The 14230-nt window shown below is 40.5% G+C and overlaps 1 protein-coding gene across 1 annotated transcript in view; it reads right to left on the reverse strand.

The window, feature by feature from the left end:
* The window catches only part of LOC103207119 (exocyst complex component 6B), a gene marked incomplete at its 3' end in the record, with an annotated part of 605128 nt that overhangs the window by 441202 nt on the left and 149696 nt on the right, over positions 1–14230 (reverse strand). The gene's annotated exons all lie outside the window — the stretch shown is intronic.

Raw genomic sequence — 14230 nt, forward strand, 5'->3', positions numbered from 1 at the left:
AGTCAGACCCGACCCATAGCAACCCCTCCTTGAGTTGCCAAGGCAGTATTACTACAGAAGTAGATTGCCCCATCTTCCTTCCAAGGAGTGGCTGGTGAGTTTGAAACACCAGCCTTCTGGTTAGCATTCAAGTGCCTTAGGCATTATGCTACTACAAACCTAAATTGGGCATTCAATACTGCTAGATAATACTACTACAACCTCCCAAAAAATCACTTCGTATGGAGCTCTTGTGGCATAGTGCCTAAGGCATTTGTGCCAAAAGGGCAAGGAGGCCCCATCTCCTGACCTCCTCTAACCCCACAAAAGAAAAACAGAATCACCATCAGTAACCCAAGGCCTATTCCTGCAAGGCCAGACATGCTGCCCTCCAGCCCTTTCACCAACCGTTCCTCCCAAAGCACCCACCACCTCTCTCCTGGGTTCAATAATTCACTGCAGTGGCCACACAGAACTCACAGATTACGGGGTTTATTAGGGAAGCACCAGCTACAATTCAAGTTCAGGAAAAATGCTCAGTCTCTCCCCAGCCCCACAGTCTCTCTCCTAACAGTCTCTCACAGCCTCTCTCCCAACAGTGGGTGTCCCTTGGTGTCTCACTCAGCAATGCATGTCTCTTGTGTCTCGTTCCCAGAAGCGCATATCTCTTTCAGCAGCATGTCTTCCTCAACCAGCAGTCAGAGAGAGACTTCATCTGCCTCTAAGAGGCCTCCTTTTGAGCCTGGCAGAGTGGCCAAACTAACCAATCATAACATCAGAATTCTAAGCACCTGAGAGAGAGCAGGAACCTCCCAGAACCTTGCTTCATGTTGCGCCCAATAGAAATATCCCAAGTGGATAACTTTTACAATCAGGAGCTCCTCAGTTGCTCACAGTAAATTCCACCACAGAGTTTACAAAGACTTATGGCTAGAAAAGCCACACTAAGTAATTTACTACACCTCAGTTTGACTGCTAACCAGAAGGCTGCTGGTTCAAACCACCAGCTGCTCTTCGAAAGGAAGGTAGGGCAATCTACTCCCATAGTGATACTGCCTCAGCAACCCAAGGAGGGGTCACTATGAGTCAAATCCGACTCAACAGCAGTGGGTTTTTATTCTCCAAAATAACTACGTTCAGAAACCTTACTTTCTCCTCTCCTCAAAAGTCTACCCCTTCATTCTCAGCTGCTGACCTGACTACACACTTCAAAGGAAAAAAAAAAAAAAGAGAGAGAGAGAGGGAGAAATATCTCTTCTTCTTACCACTAAAGTCAACCAATTGACTTGCACTGTAACTCCTTGCTCTGTCAACCCTCATGTAACAACAGAAGTATTCTAGCTCTTATTTACAGTCAATCCTTCTTGCTGTCTCAAGAACTTCACTTCTGCAGTTTTTCCCTTTTTCCCCTCTTCTCCATCATATATATCTCCCGCTCTACTAGAACGTTCTTGTAGATATATAAACTCTTTTTTCATTGTGATATGAGTGAGAGTTTGCAAAGCAAATTCATATTCCATACAGCAGTTCATACATATTTTGTTTCATGACATTGGTTGCAATCACTAAAATGTAACAGCTCTCTTCCACTTGATCCCTATGGTTACCTTTTCCCTGTGTCCTTCTTTCCTACGTATTCCTGCCCTCTGAGCTATCACCCTGTCCAAATACTGCCCTTCTGATCTTCCATGACTGATTGTTCTAAGGAGTGTATCTACCTGATGTAAATATTCACCTTAAATGTCTGTCTGTTGTTTGGCTGGAAGCCACAGGAGTGAGTTCACTTCCAGGCCTGAAAGGTGACTAGGGGTCACAGTCTTGGAGGTTTCACCAGTCTCTTTCAGACCAGTAAGGCTGGTCTTTTTTCTGTTTATGATTTTGAGCTTTATTCCACATTTTTCTCCCACTCTATCCAGGATCTCCTGCACTGATCCCTTTCCAAGTGGCTGACAGGTACAGCTGGGTACTATCTAGTTCTTCTCGTCTCAAGGTCATAAACGTGACTTTTAAAAACCCACCCTTAACTACACATCTCCCTCTAGCTACCATTCTCATTTCACTACTCCCCTTCCATTCCCCTTCCTCACCTCTCAATAGTTGGTGTTCATCTTATATTACCTAATAGCAGTATTTGCTATCATTTAATACTTCCCCCTTCTTGAAACATGCTCTTCTCTAGACTTCAATGATACCACTCTAACCTGGTTTTCATTCTTTCACTGACATTCCTTCTCAATCTCCTTTCTACATTCTTTTTCCTCTACTACCTTTCTAAATATTTCTAAAACTTCTTCTCTTCTCTACCCACACTCTCTCACCAAGCAACATCATCTAATGCCATGGCTTTAAAATACCATCTATATACTCACGTCTTCCTAATCCGTACCTATATTGTTGTTGTTGTTGTTGTTGTTATGTGCCATAGAGTCGGACCCAACTCATAGAGACCCCTCCTTGGGTTTCCAAGGTGGTATTACTACGGAAGTAGGTTGCCCAACCTTCCTTCCGAGGAGTGGCTGGTGGGTTTGAACTGCCAGCCCTCTGGTTAGCAGTCAAGCCCCTTAGGCATTATGCTACCAGAGTTCCCAATCCATACCTACAATTCAAAGCAATTCCCTGAGCACTAAGCACAAATATCAGCGACAAGACAACTTCAATTGGATTTTTAAAAGCCATCTCAAATTTAACACAGCAAAACTAAATTTTATAAATCCTTTATTAGCCACCAATCTCACTTCTAAACCTGTTCCTCCACAAATCTTTCTACCACCCACCTACCCTAACACAGCACATGATACTACCCAGTCACCCAGGCCAAAACTCTAGGATTCCTCCTAATCTACCTCTATCTCTCATACTCCCTGTCCAGGCTATTAATAAATTCTGACAACTCAATCTCCAAAACATCTCTTAAAACTGACCACACTTCCTACCCTTTCCACTAAAACCCTAGTCCAGACCTATATTTTCTCCAGGTAAGACCAACACAACAGCTTCCTAACACTTTCTGTTCTTGTACTTCCCATCTTCCCTACCTTCACCCCAGTACAGACACAACCCACAAAGCTGTTTTAACGATCTTTTTAAAGCAGTAATTCAGATGTTACCACTCTGAACATCTCTAATGACTTCTCTTTACAAGAGGAACAAAATCTTAAATCCTAACCATGGTTTAGGAGCTCTGGTGGCACAGTGCCTAGGGCATGTGACTGATAACCAGAAGGCTGGTCGTTCAAACCCACCAACTACTCCTCGAAAAGAAGATTGGGCAATCTACTTCCATAGCAATATCGCCTCAGAAACCCAAGGAGGGGCCGCTATAAGTTGGATTCAACTCCACCGCAGTGATCTGACCTGTTGTTGTTGTTGTCATGTGCCGTCGAGTCGGCCCCGACTCATAGTGACCCCTCCTTGGGTTTCCGAGGGACCCCTCCTTGGGTTTCCGAGGCAGTATCACTACAGAAGTAGGATTGCCCAACCTTCCTTCCGAGGAGTGGCTGGTGGGTTTGAACCGCCAGCCTTCTGGTTAGCAGTCAAGTGCCTTAGCCACTATGCTACCAGAGCTAACCGCGGTTTAAACAGTCCCACATAATCCCAAAAGCTCACTGTCAATAGCGACCCCCCAGTGGGTTTCCAAGGCAATAAACTTTTATGGAAGTAGTTTGCCTTGTCTTCCTTCTGTGGAGCGGCTGGTGAGTCTGAACTGCCCACCTTCTGATTAGCAATCACATGCCATAGGCACTGAGCCACCAGGGAATAATCTAGCCTCTCATTCTCTCTCAAGCCTCATTTCTCTCTACTCTCTACTCCTTCAACCCCACCCTCATGCTTCAGCCCACTCTGCCTTTTTTTCCCCCTTTCTCTCTGACACAGTAAGTTTGTTTTTGTTGTTTTAATTCTAGTAAAACTGATCCATTACATCTTCAAACAACCTCTTCCTACTCATCATTTATAATTTGTTGTCTATCTCTCCCACCACAACTCCTCCCAACTAGATTCTAAGCTCAAAGTCAAGAACTTATTTCTAGAACAGTGCTATGCAGGTAGTAAATGTCTGCCGTCCAGTGGGATCCCACTCATAGCGACTCCTACTTGGGTTTCCAAGGCAATATCACTACAGAAGTAGATTGTCCAATCTTCCTTTCTGAGGAATGGCTGGTGGGTTTGAACCATCAGCCTTCTGGTTAGCAGTCAAATGCCTTAGGCACTACACCACCAGAGCTCCTAGGCAGGTAGCGTTGTTGTTGTTGTTGTTGTTATGAGCTGTCCAGTCGAACCTAATTTACAGTGACCTCTCCTTGGGTTTCCAAGGCAGTATCACATCGGGAGTAGATTGCCCAATCTTCCTTCCAAGGAGTGGCTGGTGAATTTGAACCGCCAGCCTTTTGGTAAGCAGTCAAGTAAGTGCGTTAGGCACTATGCTACCAGAACTTCCAGGCAGATAGTAGGCAGTGAATAAACATTTTTTGACTGACTGATGAACATTATCTCTAAGACTTCTTTGATCTATGACATTTGTTCATCATTAAAAAGTGCCAACATTTTCTGGTCCTATCATCATTCACGGGCACCAGATCACTACTAATCCTGTAAATCAGAAAGCACACTCTACCCACCAGGTCAGTTTCAAAACCTCAGCAGTAACCACAGACAATACACACAGAATTTTAGCTTTCAGTAAAAATTCTGAATACTTACTTCCTAAAAACCAGAGCAATCTAGATTCATTCTTCTTCCTTTGAAATAAAGGGAAGAGATCTTTAAACTAAATTACAAATAATCCCTGCTTTGGCAATTAAGACACGATTGTAGAATAACTACTTGCAGGAAGGAGCTATTTGGAATAATACTCAAAACAGAATCTACCAGTGACATTTGAACTAATCTCAAATAAACTTAATTTTTCCCCTTTCAGAGGAAAGGAAAAGAAAGATTTCCATATAAAGACATCCATATTCCTTTCCACTTGGAAAATGGGAAGAACCACTGAAAACTAACCAATCTCAATGCCATAAGCTAGTATTATTATTCACAATTAGACAATCTTTTGATTTTAGATTCCATTTCATTTGAATCTAACATCAAGTCTAGTTTCTTGTGCTAGGTGGTTGTTGTGTGCCATCGAGTTGGCCCCGACTCATAGTGACCCCTCCTTGGGTTTCCGAGGCAGTATCACTACAGAAGTAGGACTGCCCAACCTTCCTTCCCAGGAGTGGCTGGTGGGTTTGAAAGCCAGCCTTCTGTGCTAGGTGGAGATCTACATTAACATCACAATGTAGATCCAAAGATCTACATTAACATCACAAAAAAGATAGCATCCTGAAGAAAAAAATTCCACAAGCAAGAAATTCAGAACTTGTATTAATAAAGCTTTCCTACCCCCTGTACTTTCAATTAAGGAAAAAAATATATAGATAGATAGATAGATAAACCAAAGAAGTAATTGTGGATTTTAGCTGCCTGACTATGTGGCCTTGGTCTCAACATAGTAACTAAGTAGCTATGAGTCTTGGCCAACCCGGTTAATTTCAGCCTCAGCTTTCTCATTTAGCAAACAGAAAACAATTAATTACAGACAAATTCTGGAAAGTACTAGCTTAGCCCTAAATTTCTACAATTCACAACTACTTTCAAGTTCAGTCAATAATGTAAAGATCATAGATTTTCAAAATAGCATAAATAAGAAGTTCAAAACAAGTAAATACTTTTTTTTTTTTTACCTCCTTATCACTGTTATAAAGGAGCCCTGGTGGCATAGCGGCTAAAGTGCTCAGCAGTCAACCCAAAGGTCAGTGGTTTAAACCTACCAGCTGCTCTGCAGGATAAAGATGTGGCAATCTGCTTCCATAAAGATTTACAGCCTTGAAAACAATATGGGGAAGTTCTGCTCTGTCTCATAGGGTGGCTACAAGTAAGAATCAACTTGATGGCAGTATATTTTGATGGCTTTTGGTTATCATCATTATGATTCTAATATATTCTTCTATTATAATAATGTTGAATAATATGTAAGGTTTACAATGGATCTCAATTATCTTGAGAATAAAAAAAAAAAGTTAGAATAAAATACAAAACCCACATACTTAAAATAAAGGACGTTTATCTATATCCCATAGACTTGTGTTCCATGGATAAGCTTCAGGAAATCCATGATTCCCTAGATTTCACGAGGACTTTGTGTATTTGGGTAGATGCATATATACGTATTTTAAGGGGGAAAAGATCCATAGTTTCAATCTGGTTATCAAATAAATTAAAAAATACTGATTTAAAGATTTCGTTTCAAATTGTCCATCATAGGAAAAAGCAACCGTAAACTGATCACTACCTAATAATTCATCTTGAGTCGGCATTTCAAGCAAATCTTAGCCTTACTCAGTACTAAGCAACACATCCATCAGCATCCTATATACGTGCTAAAAACAAAAACAAACAAGTCTTAAAGTCTGGAATGTAACAGACCTATTGACGCTAACTTAATATTTTGGTAGTCAGCATTGCACTTGAACCAAGTGTAGCTCTCCCCGCCCTGCCACACTGCTGAGCATATGACATAACTAGGGAAAGACTGCCATCTAGTGATAGCCCACTTCTAAGGTTCTAACATTCCTTGATATGTATATTTGATGTGACCAAGAACTGGTTACAAATGTATAAACTACACTGTAAAACATAATGCCTGTTAGCCAAAGACATAACTAATAATTACATGGTATTTTATAGAAAGTATTCTAATTTTTAAATTTCCATTTCTAATATGAAAGTAATGGGGCAGTCCTACTTTATCATACAGAGTCACTATGATTCAGAAGCAACTTGACAAAACCTAACAACAATAATATGAAAGTAGGGTCTTGAGAACAGTCCTTTGCTTTTGACATGTCCAGGTATCTCCTTATCTATGGATTATAGATATGATTATCTATAAAGTAAACTGCACCACTAGTTCAATGATTTTTTATAACCCTATGAATATTCTAATTCCCAATAAAATATAAGCAAGAAAATCAAACCAAAAACCAAACCCACTGCCATCAAGTTGGTTCCCACTCACAGAGACCCTATAGGACAGAGGAGAACCACCCCCATAGATTTCCAAGGCTATAAATCTTTACAGAAGCAAAGTGTCACATCTTTGTTCTGCGAGTGGCTTGGTGGGTTCAAACTGTCAATCTTTCCATTAGAAGCTGAGTGATTTAACCATTGCATCACCAAGCTCCAAACAAGAAGAAATGCTTGGAAATTAATAACTTTTTATAAACTAACTTTTGACTCAGCTCCATAAGTGCTGCCTTGTGGAATGTGATTTCCAGAAATCCCCAAATAAGTCACAGGTTTTGGCAAAAAGTAAAAAGGTTTTATTCTAGTTGTTGTTGTTGTTGTTGTTTGCCATCGAGTCGGACCCGACTCATAGCGACCCCTCCTTGGGTTTCCCGAAGCAGTTTCACCACGGAAGTAGATTGCCCCATCTTCCTTCCGAGGAGTGGCTGGTGGATTTGAACCGCCAACCTTCTGGTTAGCAGTCAAGTGCCGTAGCCACTATGCTACCAGAGCCCCCTTTATCCTAGTGTCCATATATAATGTATACTTATAAACATCATAATGGTACTATATCCTTCTCCTATCTAGATTTCATATGCACAGTAAGAGAGCAATTTTAACTTATAAAATGGTACCTGAATTCAATTTAACAAGTATTTATAATTCCTCTGTACTGAACCACTACAGGATTACATTACTTCCTTGGATTACATCAGTGCAAACTGCTTGTTAGAAGAGAAAAAAAAAATAACAATAATGTTATGAGCATGTTGTTGTTGTGTTGTTATGTGCCGTCGAGTCATCTCCAACTCATAGCGACCCTTCCTTGGGTTTCCGAGGCGGTATGTCTACTGAAGTAGATTGCCCAACTTCCTTCCAAGGAGTGGCTGGTGGGTTTGAACCGCCAGCCTTCTGGTTAGCAGTCAAATGTCTTAGGCACTACGCCACCAGAGCTCCCATATGTAATCTCATTTAAGATATAGCTATCTTATAAATCACACATTATCCCCATTTTATAAACGAGGAACTTGAAACCCAAGAAGATGAAATAACTTGCCAAATTTATACAGCTAGGAAGGAAGGTTGGGCAATCTACTTCCGTAGTAACACTGCCTCGGAAACCCAAAGAGGAGTCACTGAGTCGGGTCTGACTCCACGGCACATAACAATAACAACAGGAAGTATCTTCTTTAGTGCATCAGTCTGTGTTGAAAATAAAAGCAAGCAAATCACATGAGCCCCTAAAACTTTAGAGTTGAAGAGGTCCTAAAGATAGACTACAAAGTGTTCATTGTACACTTGAGGACACTGAGGGCTAGAAAAGTTAAGTGTCTAAATCAAAATTACATTGCTTGTTACTAGTACAGATGGGCCTAAAGCAAACACAATTAGAAAAAGTTAATGCAATATGAAGTCAACACAAAGCTAAGTGGTTTAAAAAGAAAAGACAAACTTCTCAAATCAAGATGAGTCAGTTGCCTGTTAATTAATTGTCTATGCAACAGCTATTCCATTCTTCTTCCTGTTGAAGAGTTCTAATTTGTTCTGGTATTTCACCTTCCTGTCCCATACCAAAGGAAGCACTTGTGGTACAGTGATTAAGCACTCAGCTGCTAACCAAAAGGCCAGTATTTAATCCCACCCACCCACTCTCTAGGAGAAAGATGTGGTAGTCTGCTTCCATAAAGATGTTGTTGTTGTTATGTGCCATCGAGTCGGACACGACTCTTAACGACCCCTCCTTGGGTTTCCGAGGCGGTATCACTACAGAAGTAGATTGCCCCATCTTCCTTCCGAGGAGTGGCCAGTGGGTTTGAACCGCCAGCCTTCTGGTTAGCACTCAAGTGCCTTAGGCACTACCCTACCAGAGCTCCCCAAAAAAGATTATAGCCTCAGAAACCCTATGGGCAGTTCTACTCTGTCCTATATTGACTGTCTATGAGTCAGAATTGACTCAACAGCAATGGTTTGGAATCCCACACCATGAAAGTAAATATTTACTAGTCTGTAAACAATCATGGCAATTTTATTCCCCTTGTCAGCATCTAACTTAAGGGCAGGTGATACAACTCTCACCAATAAGAAGTAAAAAAAGCCTAACAGTGAAAGTCCAAGAAAAGGTTTTCTTTCCTGAGCGGTGCAGAAGGGCAAAAAAACTGCTTTTCCTACGTGGGACATTGTACTCTGAAAGGAGATCCAGCAACCATCCTGAGATAGGAGGAGATATTGCCAATAGACTGAAGATGGCAAAAGGGAAAAATGGAAAACACCTGGATCCTTGATGACCCAATCCTGAAGCAGCCCTATCTCTAGACTTCTTGTTATGTGAGTTAATGAAGTTTCTAAACTTTACATCACTTTTACCTGTATATTCTGCTACTTGCAAAATAAAGTATCCTGTTGTTGTTGCTGTTATGTGCCGTCGAGTCGGCCCCGACTCATAGCGACCCCTCCTTGGGTTTCCGAGGCAGTACCACTACGGAAGTAGGATTGCCCAACCTTCCTTCCGAGGAGTGGCTGGTGGGTTTGAACCACCAGCCGTCTGGTTAGCAGGCAAGTGTCTTAGCCACTATGCTAGCAGAGCTCCCAAAGTATCCTAAATAACTCAACATTGTTCGGTCTTCAAAGGTAGCATGTAAATCAAAGAAATAGCCAAAGGCAATTTAAAGTGTACACAGTGCTAAGGAATCCTATTCCCTTGACCTAGGCTTCCTATCCCCTTAACTTCCCCTTCTATTTTAGTGAAGAATATCTCCATTCATCCTTAACATCTCAGTTTGGGCTTGACTTCTTTGGGGAAACCTTCCCTAATCACATAGACTCCGTGATGTGTGCCTCCTTTCTGGTTATCATCATCAAAGAATTTATAAGCTATGTTCCAACTGTCAGTTCACTTGTCAATGTCACCATACTAGCAAGTTAATCTCCTTGAAGGCAGAGACTGTCATGCCCATTCTCTCCAGCTCCCAGCGCAACACCTGACAAGAGAAGATCCTCCATTTATGCTGAAGATTGAGAAGAGAACAGGGAAGGAGAATGATTTAGATTTCAGATTGTTTCAAAGGCTGATGCAAAAGAGTATCACGTCATAGAAAGCATATCTACTGAAGATATTTCAGAACCACAGGAAACTTCAAGACACAAGGAATTGTACGTTTTGCTTTTTGTTTCTGATTAATGAAAAAAAATTGCAGTTTATTCTGGCCTTTTCTTTTTCATCTATATGTTTTTTTAACTTCTGTCATGGTTTTAGTCCTCCAACATTCTCTTCTCATTAAGCTCCATAAAAGCATCATTAGTATTTTTGTTTATTCCAAAACCTAAAAATAAAGTGGAAAAACAGATTTGATCATGATGTCGAAAGAGAAACTGCAGGAGGTCAAAAGGAGTTTAAAGCCCCTTCTCTTTACGTCATTTTGTCTGTCTATCAACATACTTCAGGCCTGCATATGATAATATAGACACTAAAGGTACATAAGGTAAAAATAGTTCAGTGTACAGGTTTCCCCCACTGTCCAAAATAAGAGGATTCGTATAAAACTTTTTGTAAGTCAAAATGGTGTAAAGCAAAGAAGCAATTACCATTAATTTACACAGGAAAAAATTTTTTAGTGTTCCTAGACTTGACAGCATCTATCAACAACAACAACAACAGACCCAAAAAATAACTTACCAAATCATACCAAATAACACATAAAACCTAAGGTGACTGCTAACCAGAAGGCTGATGGTTCAAACCCACCAGCCACTCCTCAGAAGGAAGACTGAGCAATCTACTTCTGTAGAGATACTGCCTCAGAAACCCAAGGGGGGGGGGTGGTTATGAGTCGCAATCGACTCGAGGGCTTTGAGTTTGGTTTGGCTTATAGTGTTCACAGACACAGTTCAAAGCTATGGTGGCTTGATGCTGAGCCACTGAGTGCAGTTCCTGGAAAGGAGCTTGGCGACGCCACTCCCAAAACACTTAATGCTGGTTTCACTTTTCACCTTTTCTAAAAGCAAAAATCCTCTTTGGATTTATTTCAGGTAGCGAAAGCAGGTACTAAAGTAATTCTTCCGTAAAAGCGAAGTGGCATAAAGCAAACTTTCAAAAGGCAGAGCATACCTGATTGTCAACATCGCTGACAGGGAAAGCATATGCTACCTAATGAAATCTAAGATGAAGACTATACCCAAATGTTTTATACAGCCACAGGAGAACAAATGCATTCAAATCCTTTTTCCACCCTTGCAGACACCAAGGTATCCTACTAGCTTCACCAAGATAACCCATGCAACCAAAAGAATGTTTTGATGGACATCTCTCTAAAGGTAGGAAGGGAACACCATATTTCCATGATGACTGTTTTCAGAGTCAAAACAGGGTGGAGCACTTGCGGTTGGCACCTAGCCAAAGGGCCTATTAAAAACCTGGTTTTGGTTAAATACCACAGGAAAACAGAGAAGAGGAACTTGTCACAAAACATCAGTCAAATCAACAACAGACTATTAGGAAATAAACTAATGAAAGCAAGGAAATTCTAAATTAAGAATATAGAGCCTGCCATAACTACTACCATGATAATGTCACGTGTTGGAAAAATTAATTACCTTCAGTGAACTGAAGACACAAAGGCACGACAGGATATGTTAATTTGGCCTCTGTATCAATTTTTATAAAGTAAAAAAAGATTTTCCACTGCAGTTTTCCATGTTGTTGTTGTTGTTATGTGCCATTGAGTCAGACCCATAGTGGTCATGAAATCCAATAGCTAAAAATTGGGTCATAGACGTTGCTGCCAATTATAAGATAAAAGGTAAATGAGTCCTTCTACATCCTTGTGGTGCCCATTGATCTAACCTGGGAAAATGCTGAAAGCAGAGCTATAATATATACATACAGTAGTATTTAGAGAGTAGTGGCATTCAAACCCACCAGCCATTCCTCAGAAAGAAGGTTGGGCAATCTCCTTCCATAGTGATACCGCCTCAGAAACCCAAGGGAGGGTCGTTATGGGTCAGGTCCGACTCAATGGCACATAACAACCAACAACAACAGTATACAAAGTATGTAAGTTGCTGTTGTTGTTGTTATGTGCCCTTGAGTCACACCTGACTCGTAGCGACCCCTCCTTGGGTTGCTGAGGCGGTATCACTACGGAAGTAGATTGCCCAATCCTTCCAAGGAGTGGCTGGTGGGTTTGAACCACCAGCCTTCTGGTTAGCAGTCAAGTGCTTAGGCCTTATGCTACCAGAGCTCCTACAAAGGATATATGTTGTTGTTATGTGCCCTCGAGTCAAACCTGACTCATAGTGACCCCTCCTTGGGTTTCCAAGGCAGTATCACTACGGAAGTAGATTGCCCAACCTTCCTTCCGAGGAGTGGCTGGTGGGTTTGAACCTCCAGCCTTCTGGTTAGCAGTCAAGTGCCTTAGGCACTACACTACCAGAGCTCCCACAAAGTATATATAGAGAGGTATAATTGATACTGGTACATTAGCTCCAGTTCATTGCATGGAATTCCAAGTGTCAAGTTTAACACTTAAACATGTAGAGTTGGAGCTAAACAAAGCTACCCATTAATTTAGTATCTCAAAAAACAAGCCAAACTCACTGCCCTCAAGTTGATTCTGACATACAGTGACCCCCAATGGGTTTCCGAAGCTGTAAATCTTTACAGAAGTAGATCATTGGCTCTTCCTTCCACAGAGCAGATGGTTGGTTTGAACTGCTGACATTTTTGATAGATAGCCAAATGCCTTATCCAGTATACCACCAGAGCTCCTTAATGTAGTATCTACCACTACCAAAAATGAGGCTGAATCTCGAGTATGTTAATAAAACTTCAAGATCCTTTACAAAAGATACTACATATAAATCATTGAAAAACTTCAGTATCCATACATAAAATCATTATTATAATTCCAAAAACAGAGATCATAAAGCTATTAATACAGAAAACAAACCAGTGGGGACAGGAAAAGTTCTAGTCTAATTATATGCATGTAGATTGAAAGTGGCCAACTAAATCTCCCAGAATCAAACCAAATAAATATAAGTAACCTCACGTAGATGTGTGTGTGTATGTAATATATATGTATGTATGTATATGTGTATGTATGAATATCCACAACTTGTTTGTCAGTTTGTCATACTGTGGGAGCTTGTGTGTTGATATGATGTTGGAAGCTATGACATTGCTATTTCAAATACCAGCAGAGTCACCCACAGTGGAGAGATTTCAATGGAGCTTCCAGACTAAGACAGACTAGGAAGAAAGGTCTAGCAATCTCCTCCTAAAAATGAGCCAATTAAAACACTATGGATCAATCAGTTGTGAGGAGACATAAATGAGTTTTAAAAAGAAAAAAAAACTATGGATCACAACAGAACATTATTCAATTACCACAATTGAAGACAGGACAGGACTGAGCAACATTTTATTCTGTTGTACAAGAAGTCACCATGAATTTGAGCTGACTCAATGGCAACTAACAACAGAAAATGTGTATAGAGTATGTATACTACATATATGCATATATTTATGTGCGATAAATATATATTGCAAGCACATGTACACATTTTTCTAACCTTCTGAGAAAGAATGAGATCTACCAACATCATATTTAACTGCTCATCCAGTATCATCCACCAATGGTTGTTTACTGACAACCATGGCTAAAAGCAACCACAATTTAAAACTTTTTAAGTCTATAAACAATGAAGACCTTGGAGTGGAATGGATAAAATAATATTAGAATAGTATGCATTCTAAAAAGATAAACAAAGTGTATACAGTAGGATGAATTTCTGTGCTCCACAACATGGAAGATAAGATGCACCCTGAAAAATCTTTCCACTACCAAATTCCTAAAAATGCTGTAAATTTCTAAGTCTCTTATGGTTCATGTCTAAGCAGGAAAGAAAATAAGAAAAGTCTCCAGACGCTAAAACAAAACAGGAACAGGAATCTAGATTCTACTAATCCCCTATAACCTAATGGTTTCTATTTTATCATATAGAGAACAAGGGACAAAGCATAGGGCCCACAGAAGGGAAAAGTCAAATCGGAGCCCTTCAAATGAATAAAAGCCAAGATACTTAAAGAGCTCTGGTAGTGTAGTGCCTCAGGCACTTGATTGCTAACCAATTGCTAACTCCTTGGAAGGAAGGTTCCGCAATCTACTTCTATAGTAGTGATGTTGTTGTTGTTGTTAAGTGCCATCCAGTC

Source organism: Orycteropus afer, unplaced genomic scaffold (genome assembly GCF_000298275.1).
Source record: "Orycteropus afer afer isolate SDZICR_OR568_19922 unplaced genomic scaffold, OryAfe1.0 scaffold00354, whole genome shotgun sequence".
Taxonomy (NCBI): domain Eukaryota; kingdom Metazoa; phylum Chordata; class Mammalia; order Tubulidentata; family Orycteropodidae; genus Orycteropus; species Orycteropus afer.